At 34.4% G+C, this 15530-nt stretch overlaps 1 protein-coding gene across 1 annotated transcript in view; it reads right to left on the bottom strand.

The window, feature by feature from the left end:
* The window catches only part of SNAP91 (synaptosome associated protein 91), a gene marked incomplete at its 5' end in the record, with an annotated part of 156810 nt that overhangs the window by 43323 nt on the left and 97957 nt on the right, over positions 1 to 15530 (bottom strand). The window lies entirely within an intron of this gene.

Below are 15530 nucleotides of genomic sequence, written 5' to 3'. Positions count from 1 at the left end.
CATTATGTGACAATATATGAAAATTATTTTTAAGAAGAATGTGAGAGATTATACAGCATCAAAACTTTTCAGCCCTTCTGAGGTCAGCATTCCAATGGGAGGTTCAGACTTAGTGAACAACAGTGGGATTACAGTTGGCATTCTAAATAAAAAGCCTAGGAGGGATTATTTTTAACTGTACTATGATGTTAGGTTAAACATTTATAGTGTCCAATGGCATTCTTCTACTCTCAGTCATGTGATACGTCTCAGGGATCATTCAATGTATCATTGAATCATTTGGGATCATTTGAATGTATCATTCATGATACATTCAAATTCATGAACGTTACTGGAAATTTATTTTAATCATGAAGAAACTTTATCAAAACTCATTAGGGAGCTATTTTTTTCAGAGCCTTAAAAGCCATATGGGAACTCAGTAAACCAAAAGTTCTAGAAGACATTTAAAAGATTGAGAAACATAAATTTGACATTAAAAATAATTACTTTAGATATAAAGACACACAGACTGAAAGTGAGGGGATGGAAAAAGGTATTCTATGTAAAGGGAAATGAAAAGTCAGGGTAGCAATACTTAAGTGAGACAAAATAGACTTTAAAATAAAGACTGTTACAAGAGACAAAGAAGGACACTACACAATGATAAAGGAATCAATTAATGAAGAAGATATAACAATTTTAAATATATGTGCACCCAACATAGGATCACCTAAATACATAAAGCAAATATTAACAGACATAAAGGGAGAAACTGACAGTAACACAGTACGAGTAGGAGACTTTAACACCCCACTTACATCAATGGACAGATCCACACAGAAAATCAATAAGGAGACATTGGCCTTAAACTACATATTAGATTAAATGGACTTATATATATATATATATATTTTTTTAAATATATGAATTTATGTATATAAACATTCCATCCAAAAGCAGCAGAATACACATTCTTTTCAAGAGCACATGGAACAATCTATAGGATAGATCATATGCTGGGCAACAAAAGAAGTCTCAGTAAACTTAAGAAGACTGAAATCATATCAGGCATCTTTCCCAACCAAAATGCCTTGACTAGAAATCAACTACAAGAAAAATCTTCAAAAAACACAAACCCATGAAGGCTGAACAATACGTTACTAAACAAATGGATCACTAAAGAAATCAAAGAGGAAATAAAAAAATACCTGGAGACAAATGAAAATGAAAATACAGTGATCCAAAATCCATGGAAAGTAGCAAAAACAAGGCTAAGAGGGAAGTTTATAGCAATACAAGCCTATCTCAGAAAACTAGAAAAATCTCAAATACAACCTAACCTTACACATAAAAGAACTATAATAAGAAGAACAAACAAACAAGAAAGTTAGAAGAAGGAAAGAAATCACAAAGATCAGAGCAGAAATAAATGAAATAGAGACTTAAAAAAGCAATAGAAAAGATCAATGAAACTGAGAGCTGGTTCTCTGAAAAAATAAACAAAATTGATAAACCTTTAGCCAGACTCATCAAGGAAAAAAAGAGAGAGGATCCAAATCAATAAAATCAGAAATGAAAAAGGAGAACTTACAACCAACACCACGAAATACAAAGGATCATAAGAGAGTCCTACAAGCCATTATATGCCCCAAAAATGGACAACCTAGAAGAAATGGACAATCTCCCAATACTGAATCAGGAAGAAATAGAAAATACAAACAGTTCAGTAATGAAATTGAATCAGTAATAAGAAAAAACTCCCAACAAACAGAAGTACAGGACCAGATGGCTTCACAGGTGAATTCTACCAAATATTTATTGAAGAGTTAACGCCTATCCTTCTGAAACTACTCCCAAAAACTGCAGAGGAAGGAACACTTCCAAACTCATTCCACAAGGCCAGCATCACCCTGATCCAAAACCAGATAAAGATATCACAAAAAAAGAAAATTGCAGGCCAATATCACTGATGAACATAGATGCAAGAATCCTCAACAAACTATTAGTAAACCAAATCCAACAATACAGTAAAAGGAGCATACATCATGATCAAGTGGGATTTATCCCAGGGATGTAAGGATGGTTCAGTACCTACAAATCAATGTGATACAAAAAACTGAAGAATAAAACTCATATGATCATCTCAATAGACGGGGAAAAATCTTCTGACAAAATTCAACATCCATTTATGATAAAAACTCTCAACAAAGGAGGTATAGACGGAACATACTTCAACATAATAAAGGCCACATGTGACAAACCCACAGCTAACATCATACTCAACAGTGAAAAGTGGAAAGCTTTTCCTCTAAGATCAGGAATAAGGGAAAGATTCCCACTCTTGCCACTTTTCTTCAACATAGCATTAGAACTCCTAGCCATAGCAATCATACAATCAGAAAAGGAAATGAAAGGAATCCAAAGTGGAAAGGAAGTAGTAAAACTGTCACTCTTTGCAGAAGACATGATACCATACATAGAAAATCCTAAAGATGCCACCAAAAAAACGACTAGACCTCACAATGAATTCAGTAAAGTTGCAGGATACAAAATTAATATACAGAAACCTGTTGAGTTTCTATACATTGAGAGTGAACTATCAGAAAGTGAATCCACACTTATATGGCAATTAATCTACAACAAAGAAGGCAACAATATACAATGGGGAAAAGACAGCCTCTTCAATAAATGATGTTAGGAAAACTGGACAGCTACAGGTAAAAGAATCAAACTGGACTATTTTCTCACACCATGTATAATAATAAGTTAAAAATGGAGGGCTTCCCTGGTGGCGCAGGGCTTCCCTGGTGGTGCAGTGGTTGAGAGTCCGCCTGCCGATGCAGGGGACACGGGTTCGTGCCCCGGTCCGGGAAGATCCCACATGACACGGAGCGGCTGGGCCTGTGAGCCATGGACGCTGAGCCTGTGGGTCTGGAGCCTGTGCTCCGCAGTGGGAGAGGCCACAACAGTGAGAGGCCCGCGTACCACAAAAAAAAAAAATGGATTAAAGACTTAAATGTAAGACCTGAAACCATAAAACTTCTCGAAGAAAACATAGGCAGTACACTCTTTGATACTGGTCTTAGTAATATTCTTCCGAATATGTCTCCTCAGGCAAGGGAATCAAAAGCAAAAACCAACAAATGGGACTACATCAAACTAGAAAGCTTTTGCACAGTGAAGGAAATGATCAACAGAATGAAAAGGCCACCTACTGAATGGGAGAAGATATTTGAAAATGATATATCCAACAAGGGGTTAATATGTCAAACACACAAATAACTCATACAACTCAACATCAAAAAAGCAAACAACCTGATTAAAAAATGGGCGAAGGACCTGAGTAGACATTTTCCAAAGAAGACATACAAGATAGCTATCAGACGCATGAAAGGATGTGCAACATCACTAATCATCAGGGAAATTAAAATCAAAACTGCAGTGAGATATCACCTCACACCTGCTAGACTGGCTATTATCAAAAAGACAATGAATAACAAGTGTTGGTGAGAATGTGATGAAAAGGAACCCCCATGCACTGTTGGTGGGAATGTAAACTGGTGCAGCCACTATGGAAAACAGTATACAGATTCCTCAAAAAATTAAAAATTGAACTACCATGTGATCTAGCAATTCCATTCATGGGTATTTATCCAAAGAAAATCAGAACACTAATTAGAAAAGATACATGCACCCCTATGTTCACTGTAGCATTATTTATAATAGCTAAGATATGGAAACAACCTAAGTGCCCATCACTAGATGAATAAAGAAGATGTGGTGTGTGTCTACATATAGATAATGGAATATTACTTAGCCATATTTGCCATTTGCAACAATGTGAATGGACCTAGAGACGATTATGCTAAGTGAAATAAGTCAGAGGAAGACAAATACTGTATGATTTCACTTATATGTGGAATCTACAAAACAAACCAAATGAACAAACACAACAAAACAAGCAGAATCACAGATTTGGGGAACAAACAAGTGGTTGCCAGAGGGGAGGGGTTCGGGGGTAGGAGAGAAATAGGTGAGGGAGATTAAAAGGTATAAACTTCCAGTTGCAAAATAAATGAGTCATGGGGATGAAATGTATTGTGGGGAATACAGTCATTAATAGGTACTATCTTTGTATGGTGATGGATCGTAACTAGACTTACGGTGGTGATGATTTTGAAATGTACAGAAATACTGAATCACTATGTTATGTAATGGGAACTAACAGTGCTGTAGGTCAATTATAGTTCAAAACAACAAACAAATGCATAGAAACAGAGGTCAGATTTGTGGTTATCAGAGGCAGGGGAAGAATGAAGGAGTTTGATGAAGGCAGTGAAAACATACCAACTTCCGGTCATAAGATAAAAAAGTACTAGGGGTATAATATACAACATCACAAACATAATCAACACCATGCTATATATGCTATATATGAAAGTCGTTAAGAGAGTAAATCCTAAGAGTTCTCATCACAAGGAAAAAAAATTTCTCTTTTTAAAATCTTGTATCTCTATGAAATGATGGATGTTCACTTAAACTTATTGTGGTCATCATTTCATGATGTATGCAAGTCAAATCATTATGCTGGACACCTTAAACTTACAGTGCTGTACATCAATTATGTCTCAACAAAACTGGAAGAAAAAAATTATCATATTAATTTAACTATGCAATTTGTGAACCCAATAAATATTAGGTAAAGCACTCTACAGATCCACTAAGATAATCAAGGCTCTTCCTAAAACTAAATCTTACATATTTCATAGCAACATTAGAAAATTATAGCACACAGAGCTCTTGACATTAGAAATAGTTTTTAAATTTTAGAATGTATGCCTAGTGAATAGCTGACGTAGGGCTAGGGTATTTTCTGCTGTTAGGTGTCCAGGTCCCAAATCCTGAGAAGCAGAAGGTCCTTCCAATCATTCCTCAAGCCAACCGGACCTGGCCCAATACAACTGTTACTCTACAGTCCTAAGTCCTAAGAGATATGGGAACATATGTATATGTATAACTGATTCACTTTGTTATGAAGCAGAAACTAACACACCATCGTAAAGCAATTATACTCCAATAAAGATGTTAAAAAAATAAAATAAAAAAAAAAATAAAAATATTCATTAGAAACCAAAGTGGGTCATCAGAAGCCAGAGAGATTGGATTCTCTTTTCTCCTGGCATTGGTGGGGCTCTCCTTAGCCCTGCCCTTATCAATGGCTACTTCAAGCTGCAGTGTGACTTAGCAGAAGAGCTAAGAGCCATGTGATTTAACAGCTTCCAGACCTCTCATTGTCTACTTCCAGACCTCTCATTGTCTATCACAGGGGACAGGTAATTTATTTCATACATTTGGTAAGTGAGAAAGGAGAAGACTGTTTATGTTTACTAGAAGGAGAGAGAGTTAAAAAGATTTTAAAAAGAGGTATGAAAGATTAAAATATTAGTTCCTTGCTCTTAACTAGTGTTTTGTTCAGATGGAGGGTGATGAGAATGATATGACGGAAGATGGAAAGTAAAATTTCCTAGGAAAATGTACAATGATTAAGCATATTGGTGGATAACTGATGTTGAAAATTTTTTCCACCCTTGGAAACCACAGGTGTTAGTCTCCAAAATCCTAATTTTCTAGATGAAATATAATTTATGTTATATATTCCTCGTTTTATGCAAAATTTTCTCTACTATAAAAGCAAGTCCCTATTACAAGATGATGAGGATGGTTATTAAATATTCTCAAAACTGCTACTTTTTATAGAGGATTAAACTATACAAAAAAACCCCACTTCAGCATAAGAGTTCAATCCATTTGCAAGTAGTACATAATCAGAGTTGTTTGTATTATAGAAATTGCTAGAAAATATTCCCTGTAACCAAGGAAACAGAGCTACAACTAAATGAACAAGGACATCTATATTGTGCTGTGAGATGGAGCTGAACTTTTCATGTTTTTATGAAGATTAAATGTGTTAATTTATTTAAGTGCTCGCCCATACCAAGAACATATCAAATGCTCAATAATAAAAGTTAATAATAGCAATAGCTTAGATGGTAACTAGCCTTATTGTGGTGATCATTTCACAATGTGTATAAATGTTGAATCACTATGTTGTACACTTGAAACTAATATAATGTTGCATGTCAATTATACTTCAATAAAAAATAGCAATAACTAACATTTAAGTTAAATAATAATTTTTCATTATAGGACTGTGAATTTCAAAGCTTCTATAAATCTTTCAGAGAGAGCATGTGTATATGTGTGTGTGTGTGTGTGTGTGTGTGTGTACACATGAATGTGTTTGAAGACAGCCTGCAGACGTGCCCCCCCCGATCTAATTAACAAGCAAATGGTAATATGGGTCACAAAAACTGCTTGTACTGTAGCTAATATTTCTCATGGAAACTATTAAAGTCATGTGATCACATAATATTGATGAGCGTTCCAGCATGTGTAAATTAACTTCTATTAAGTCTATTAACTCTAATTAAACCCTAGCAGTAATTCTGTATTTCTCAAAAAGTAGAAATTTCACTTCAAGCATTTACAATAAAAAATTACGCATTTTCCACTTCTAAGATGCATAGAAGTACAACACACACACACACTCATTTGTTTGTGCAGAGAGGTGAATTGATTATGAAGGAAAAAAACACTCTCCCTTTTATGGGGAGAAAGGTAGGAATTTTAAAAGCACTCTGTATTCTTCCAGGTTCATTACTGGCTGGCAGAATGCCACATGGAATATGCACTATTTAAATTAAATTTACTAAAATATGAATTTGCTAAAATTTGGTTTACACCAATGACAAGAAATACTATACTTTACAATACGTCCCCTAAAATGGCAATATTCATCCATACCCAGAACCCCCAAGAGAAATCTGTAAACAACTGATGTGGCCATAGTCATTTGAAAATGAAATCCTCTATCATTATGGTCGGATAAGAACGTCCAAATAGGTCTAAAGAGTTTCAGAGTTTGCATTTTACCATGTAGTTACACAAAATTCAAATAACCTACAGTAATAGTGAAGTGATCTTATCAAACAAGACTGAGAAAGTGGTTTTGTGTATTTAATTTTTTGCTTAGTCAAATGAGCCAAAACATACTGGTAACAATTTAGCACCTCTTCAAATACGACTGGGTACCTATAGGATAAATGTAAACTGAACGTAACATTTATCAATTTCATATTTCACTAGTTTACTTGAATTTCTTTTTTTAAATAAGATACATATTTTATTTTTTAATTTTTTGGCCGTGTGCGTGGGCTTGTGGGATCTTTTTTTCCCCGATCAGGGACTGAACCCGGGCCCTGGCAGTGAAAGCGCTGAGTCCTAACCTCTGGACCACCAGGGAATTCCCTACTTGAATTTCTTAAGGCTTATAATTTTTACTGTTTTGCTTAGGAGAATTTGAGAGAATTTACTTGAGAGGTTTTACTTATTAGTAATTACTTGAGAGAATTTACTTATTAGTATTTTTCTCCCCAGCTGACTTTTCTACTGCTATGAAAGGAGCTGTAGATATTTTGTTGAGACAAAAGACTAATGCTAACCATCAGGTCCTAAGCCAACATTTTCATACACTATAATGCGTTTTGTACTAATTATAAAAAAGTGCTCCCGTGGGGCCAGCAGGTTGGAACAGGAAAAGCACTTCTTCCTCAAGGACGAAAAAAGTCCACAGCGTGGCTAGCAGAAAGCAGGCTGAATTTCAGGCCTCTCGCCCTGCCTTTGGGCAAGGCACAAACTGCGGGTCCACACTGCACAGCCCTGGTTAAAACCACACTAATCTGCTTTCTTCTATATCCACTGACACCTCAATGTTTCAATCATCAATAGTTATTTATTCCTAACAAGTAAAGACTGAAATGTGTTATAATAAAGTTGGTTATTATAACTTATTCCTTATAATGTGTCTTAGCAAAAAGTACTTGAAGATGAATATAAATAAAAATGTTACAATGCAATTTAAAAAGATTTCATCAAGGGATTTTCTTTTTCATTTATTATTATTTTGGTGCCAAACAAACCAATCAAACAAAAAGGACACAATTTCTCTTCAGTTTGATGCTGGAGAATACAGTGAAAGGAGACAGTTTACAATTTCACTGTTTATTCATTCAAGTTCTAAATCACTAAACAACTAAATGTTTAATAAGTTCTAAAAATTACAGTGTGAACAATCTACTGATTTAATTAGTTGAGAGAATTAGAGTTAACACATTCATATAATACTGAAAAAAATTTTGTATAACTCTACAAATTTATAATTAATACTAAATTTTAAATTATAAAAGTTCTATGAAAGTCATTTATATGAATTTTAGGACAGAGAAAACCTGATTTAAGGATATGGATTTGAAGCATTCTTAAATAAATAGGAAAACATGATACACTGTATAAGATACCGAGGCAATGAAAATTATTAGTAAACTGAAATAATCAAACATTTCTGAAAGATGAAGCTCAGAATGAAAAAACATGAAAACCAGAAGGCCCTTATAAAATCTCTTCAACAAAAATATTTTCCTTTACCAATTGAAATTTAATAAAGTTAAGTGTAGCTGAAAGAAAATTTTTATTAAGAAAATGATAGCTATAGGCTTAGGAGTTGAACATTTCAACAAAGGAGAAGTTTTAAGTATTTAAATGGAAAAGCACCAATATTTAAATGCTTATAAATATAGTTAGCAACTCTGTTTCACAAGTAGTTATTTTTGCTTACTTTGTTACCACAAAAACTTGGAAATAAAACCAAGAGATCATAGCAGGTAGTGTTGATGTTATATTGCCAATGTTTACCAAACTCACCCAAGGATTAGTTAATTACCTGTGGAAATGTATCTTCATTTGATGCTGCAATTTAACTGTTAATTAAGGACTCTGATTCTGAAATGATATACTGAGTTACAGTTCTTGTCTGCTAGTGATGCTCTGTCTGGGAGAAAAGATAACCTCAAGACATGATTTTTACTGCTCTACTGGACATTAACCAGTTTTGTACTTAACCTAGCCATCTTATTTTAACATTTCCTTTCAAATGTCTATAAATACCCAGTTCCTCAAAACGCTCTTTGAGCCAGCTTGATCATCTTACCGGTTTCCTCATCAGCCAGTTAATGTCTTTTACCAGTGCTGTTTTTCCCCACCCCCTTCAGGTTTATGGAGGTATAAGTGACATATGAAAATTGTATATATTTAAGATGCACAATGTGATGATTTGATATACATATACATTATGAAAAGATTACCACAATCAAATTAACACATCTATCATCTCACATAGTTACTGTATTTTTGTAGTGCAAATACTTAAGGTTCACTCTCTTAGCAAATTTTAAGTATACGATACAGTATTATTAAATATGGTAACCATACTGTATATAAGATCTCCAAAACTTATTCATCTTACAACTGACCCTTTGTACCCTTTGACCGTCTTCCCATTCCATGCCCTGCCCTCCGTCGCCCACCACCAGCCTCTGGCAACCACCCTTCTACTTTCTGCATCTGTGAGTTTAGATTTCACACAGAAGTGAGATCATACATATTTGTCTTTCTGTGCCTGGTTTATTCACTTAGCATAATGTCCTTCATGTTCATCCATACTGTAACAAATAGGAGGACTTCTTTCTTTTTAAAGGACTAAATAATTAATATTCCATTGAATATATACAATGTGTTTTTTTAATATCCTTTTGTCTGTTGACAGACACTTAGGTTATTTTTATATCTTGGCTATTGTGGATAATGCTGTGATGAACATGGGGGTGCAGATCTCCATCCATCCAGAAGTGAGACTGGTGAATCATGTGACAGTTCTATTTTCAATTCTTTGAGGAACCTCTATATTTTTTCCATGATGGTTGTACAGCCACTATGGAGAACAGTATGGAGGCTCCTTAAAAGACTAAAAATAGAATTACCATATGACCCAGCAATCCCACTGGGCATATACTGGGCATATACCCTGAGAAAACCATAATTCAAAAAGATACATGTACCACAATGTTCACTGCAGCACTATTTACAATAGCCAGGACATGGAACCAACCTCAATGTCCATCGACAGGTGAATGGATAAAGAAGATGTGGTATATACATACAATGGAATATTACTCAGCCATAAAAAGGAAGGAAATTGAATTATATGTAACGAGGTGGATGGACCCAGAGTCTGTCATACAGAGGGAAGTAAGTCAGAAAGAGAAAAATACCATATGCTAAAGCACATATATGGAATCTAAAAAAATGGTACTGACGAACCTAATGGCAGGGCAGGAATAAAGACACAGACGTAAAGAATGGACTTGAGGACTCGGCATGGGGAAGGGGAAGTAGGGATGAAGTGAGAGAGTAGCACTGAAATATATACACTACCAAATGTAAAATGGATGGTTAGTGGGAAGCTGCTGTATAGCACAAGGAGATCAGCCTGATGCTTTGTGATGACTTAGAGGGATGGGATGGGAAGGGTGGGAGGGAGGCTCGAGAGGGAGGGGATATGGGAACATATGTATAAGTATAGCTGATTCACTATGTTGTATAGCAGCAACTAACACAACATTGTAAAGCAATTATACTCCAATAAAAAAAAATTAAAAATAAAAATAAATAAAAAATAAACCATAATGGCTGCACCAATTTACATCTCCAGCAACAATGAATAATGGTTCCCTTTTCTCCACTCCCTCACCAAACACTTGTTATCTCTTGTGTTTTTGATAACAGTTATCCTAACAAGTGTGGGGTGCTATCTCTGTGGTTCTGATTTGCATTTTCCTAATGATTAATGACAGTGAACACCTTTTCATATACTTTTTGGCCATTTGCATACCTTGTTTGGAAAATGTCTATTTATGTCCTTTGCCCATTTAAAAATCAAGTTATTTGGGTTTTTTTTTTTTTTACAAATATTTTCTCCCATTCCACAGGCTGCACTTTTATTTTGTTGTTTCCTTTGCTGTGTAGAAGTTTTTTAGTTTGAATGTAGTCTTACTTGCTTATTTTTGCTTTTGTTGCCTGTGTTTTTTGGTGGCAAATAAAAAAATTCACTGCTAAGACCAATGTCTAGGAGTTTTTTCCCTGTTTTCTTCAAGGAGTTTTATGGTTTCAGATCTTGTATTTAAGTCTTTAATCCATTTGAGTTAATTTTTGTGTATGATGTAAGATAAGGTTCCAATTTCATTCTTTTGCACATAGACATCTAGTTTTCCCAACACCATTTATTAAAGAGACTATCTGTTCCCTGTTGTGTATTCTTGGCATCCTAGTCAAAGGTTAGCTAACTGAATATGCATGGGTTTATTTCTGGGCTCTCTATTCTCTTGTTTTGTTGGTTGAGGTGTCTGTTTTCATGCCAGTACCATCCCATTTTGGTTACTATAGCTTTGAAATATAGGTTGATTTCAGGAAGTTTGATGCCTCCAGCCTTATTTTTCTTCCTCAAGATTCCTTTGGCTATTTGGTGTCGTTTGTGGTCTGTATGAACACAAAATTTTTTTTCTATTAATAGGAAAATGCCATTACAATTTTTCTAGGGATTGCAATGAACCTGTAGATCACTTTGGGTAGTATGGACATTTTAACAATATTAATTCTTCTAATCCATGAACACAGGATATCGTTCCATTTATTTGTATCTTCAATTTTTTTCATCAATGTCTTATAGTTTTCAGTGTACAGGTTTTTCACCTCTTTGGTTAAATTTATTCCTAAGTATTTTATTCTTTTTGATGCTGCTCTAAATGGCATTGTTTTCTTCATTTCTTTTTCAGATAGTTTGTTGTTAGTGTATAGAAATGCAGTTGATTTTTGTACATAAATTGTGTATCCCGAACTTACTGAATTCGTGTATTAGTTCTAACAGTTTTTTGGTGGAGTCTTTTGGGTTTCTACATATAAGATTATGTCATCTGAAGAGACAATTTTATTTCTTCTTTTCCTATTTGGATGCATTTTATTTCTTTTTCTTGACTAACTGCTCTTGTTTAGACTTCCAGTACTATGTCGAGTAGAAGTGGAGAGAGTAGGCATCCTTGTCTTGTTCCTAATCTTAGAGGAAAAGGTTACAGCTTTTCATCATTAAGTATCATGTCAGCTGTGGACTTGTCATATATGCCCTTTATATGTTGAGATACATTCCTTATTTACCTAATTTGTTAAGAGTTTTTATCATGAAAGGTTATTAAATTTTGTTAAGTGCTTTTTCTGCATCTATTGAGATGATCATATGATTTTTACCCTTCATTCTGTAATGTGGTGTGTATCACTTGCATATGTTGAACCATCCTTGCATCCCAGGGATAAATCCCACTTGATCATGGTGTATGACCCTTTTAATTTGCTGCTGAATTCAGTTTTCTAATGTTTTGTGAAGGATTCTTGCAGCTATGTTCTTGTAGTATCTGTATGTGGCTTTGGAATGAGTGTAAAACTAGCTTCAAAAAATAAGTTTGCAAGTATTCCCTCCTTTTAAATTTTTTGGGAAGAGTGTGAGTAGGACTGGCATTAATTCCTGTTTAAATGTTTGGTAGAATTCACCCATGAAGCTATATGGTCATGGGTTTTTCTCTGCTGGGAGGTTTTTGATTACCGCTTCAATTTCCTTATTTCATATGGGTCTGTTCAGATTTTCTATTTCTTCATGATTCTGTCTTGGTCAATTGCATCTTTCTAGGAATGTATCCATTTCTTTTAGGTTATCCAATTATGGCATAAATTGCTCACAGTAGTCTCTTATGATTCTTTGTATTTTTATGGTATCAGCTATAATGTTTCTTCTTTCATTTATAATTTTATTTTTGAGTTGTTGTTCTTTTTTCCTTGGTTAGTCTAGCTGTAAGAAATTTTATCTTTTCAGAAAACCAACCCTTAGTTTTGCTGATCTTTTCTATTGTCTCTCTAGTCTCTATTTCATTTACTTCTGCTCTAATCTTTATTACGTCTTCCCTTCCGCTATCTTTTGGCTAAGTCTGCTCTTCGTCTAGTTCTGTGAGATGTGAAGCTAGATTGTTTATTTGAGATCTTTCTTTTTCTTAATGGAGGCACTTAGCGCTACAAATGTCCCTCTTAGAACTGCTTTTGCAGAATCATGTAAGTTTTGATATGTTGTGTTTCCATTTTCCTTTGTCTCAAGATTCTTTTTAATTTCTTTTTGATTTCTTCTTTGACCCATTGGTTGGCTGTATGTTATTTAATCTCCGCATATTTGTGGATTTTCAAAATTTTCTTCTGTTACTGATTTCTAGTTTCATACCACTGAAGGCCAGAAATGATACTTGATATGACTTCAATCTTCTTTAATTTGTTAAGAAATTTTTAGTGTCCCAACATATGATCTACCCTGGAGAATGTTCTGTGTGCACCTGAGGAGAATGTATATTCTGCTGTGTTGGATGAAATTTTCTGTTTATGCCTATTAGGTCCATTTGGGGTAAACTGTTATTCAAGTTTGCTATTTTCTTACTGATTTCTGTCTGGATGATCTATCTATTGTTGAAATTGGCATATTGAAGCCCCCCACTATTACTGTATGGTTGTCTATTTCTCCCCTCAGTTCTGTTAATATTTGCTTTATATATTTAGATATTTTGATGTTTATACCCTCTTGATGAATTGATTTTATCATTATATAGTGATTTTCTTTGTTTCTTGTGATAGATTTTGACTGCAAATCTTTTCCCATCCCTTTACCTTGCCTATGTATGTCCTTAAAGTTAAAAGGAGTCTCTTGTAGGCACTAGATTGTTGGATCTTGTTTTTTGTTTTTTTTAACGTCCACTGAACTACTCTATTATTTGATAGGAGAACTTAATCCATTTAAATTTACAGTATTTATAGGTAAGGACTTACTATTGTCATTTTGTTTACTGTTTTCTGACCATTCTGTAGTTCCTCTGTTCTTTTCTTCTTCTCTTGCTCTCTTCCTTTGTGACTTGATGATTTTCCTCAGTGGTATGCTCTGATTCCTTTCTCTTTATTTTTAGTATCTAGTAGAGGTTTTTTTCTTTGTGTTTACCATGGGGCTTACGTAAAACATCTTATAGTTTTAACAGTCTATTTTAAGCTGATAACAACTTAACTTCAATCACATACAAAAAGTATGGACACTTCTACCTTTCTCTACTCTCCACATATTATCCACCTACATCTTTTTATATTGTGTATGTAGTAGCAAATTATTGTAGCTTTAGTTATTTTAAATTCTCTTGTCTCTTAACTTTCATACCAGGGTTAAAACTGATTTACCTACTACATTTACAGTATTAGAGTATTCTGAATTTGACTACAAATTTACCTTTACCAGTGAGTTTGATACAGCTGACCCTTGAACAGCAAAGGGGTTATGGGAGCCAACCACCCATGCAGTCAAAAATCCACCTATACATTTACAGTTGGTCCTCCGTATCCACAGTTCTGCAGATTCAACGAACCATGTATTGTTTAGTTGTGTATTACATATTTAGTGGGAAAAAAATCTGTGTATAAGTGGACTCTCACAGTTCAAACTCATGTTGTTCAAGGGATGTACCTTCATACATTTTCTCATTGTTATTTAGCATCCTTTTGTTTTATCTTAAAGAAATCCCTTTAGCATTTCCTGTAAGACAGGTTTAGTGGTGAAGAATTCTCTCAGATTTTGTTTGTCAGGTAATGTCTTCTTCTCGCCTTCACTTCTGAAGAACAACTTTGCCAGGTATAGTATTCTTGGTTGGCAGTTTTTTTCTTTCAGGACTTTTATTATATCATGTTACTTACTCCTGGCCTGCAAGGTTTCTGCTGAGAAATATGTTGATAGCTTCATCAGGGTTCCCTTGTATGTGAGGAGGTGCTTTTCTCTTGTTGTTTTCAAAAGTTTCTCTTTGTCTTTGACTTCTGACAATCTGATTAAACACTGTGTCTCAGGTAATATTCTTTGGATTGATCTTGCTTGGAGACTTTTGAACTTCATGAATTTAAATGTCCATATCCCTCCCATGATTTATGAAGTTTTTAGCCATTATCTTTAAATAAGCTTTCTTCTCTTTCTCACTTTCTTCTCTTTCTGGGACTCCCATAATGCATATATTAATTAATTTTATGGCATCCCATAGGTTGTGTATGCATCACTTTTTTTCCTTTTTGTTCCTTTAATTGGCTATTTTCTAATGCTCTATCTTTGAGTTTGTTGATTCTTTACTCTGTCTGATCAAGTAAGCTCTCTACTGAGTTTTTCTTTTCAGTTCAGTCATAGTATTCTGTTTCGTTCAGAATTTCTGTTTTGTTCCCTCTTATGGTTTCTATTTTCTTATTTTGTTCATGTATACTTTTCTTGACTTAATTTTGTTGCCTATTTGTGTTCTCTTGTATTTCATTGAGTTTCTTAAAGATAATTATTTTTAATTTGTTATCAAGCTATGTAGAGATCTCCATTTATTTAGGGTAAGTTATTAGAGATTTATTAGTTTCCTTTGGCAGTGTCATGTCTGTTTGCCTGATTCTTCATATTCTGTGTAGCCCTGTGTTGGTGTCTGTGCATCTGAAGGAGCAAACACCTC

The sequence above is a fragment of the Leucopleurus acutus genome (assembly GCF_964270905.1).
Source record: "Leucopleurus acutus genome assembly, chromosome: 15".
NCBI classification, from domain to species: domain Eukaryota; kingdom Metazoa; phylum Chordata; class Mammalia; order Artiodactyla; family Delphinidae; genus Leucopleurus; species Leucopleurus acutus.
This window is presented reverse-complemented; position numbering and strand designations above follow the sequence as displayed.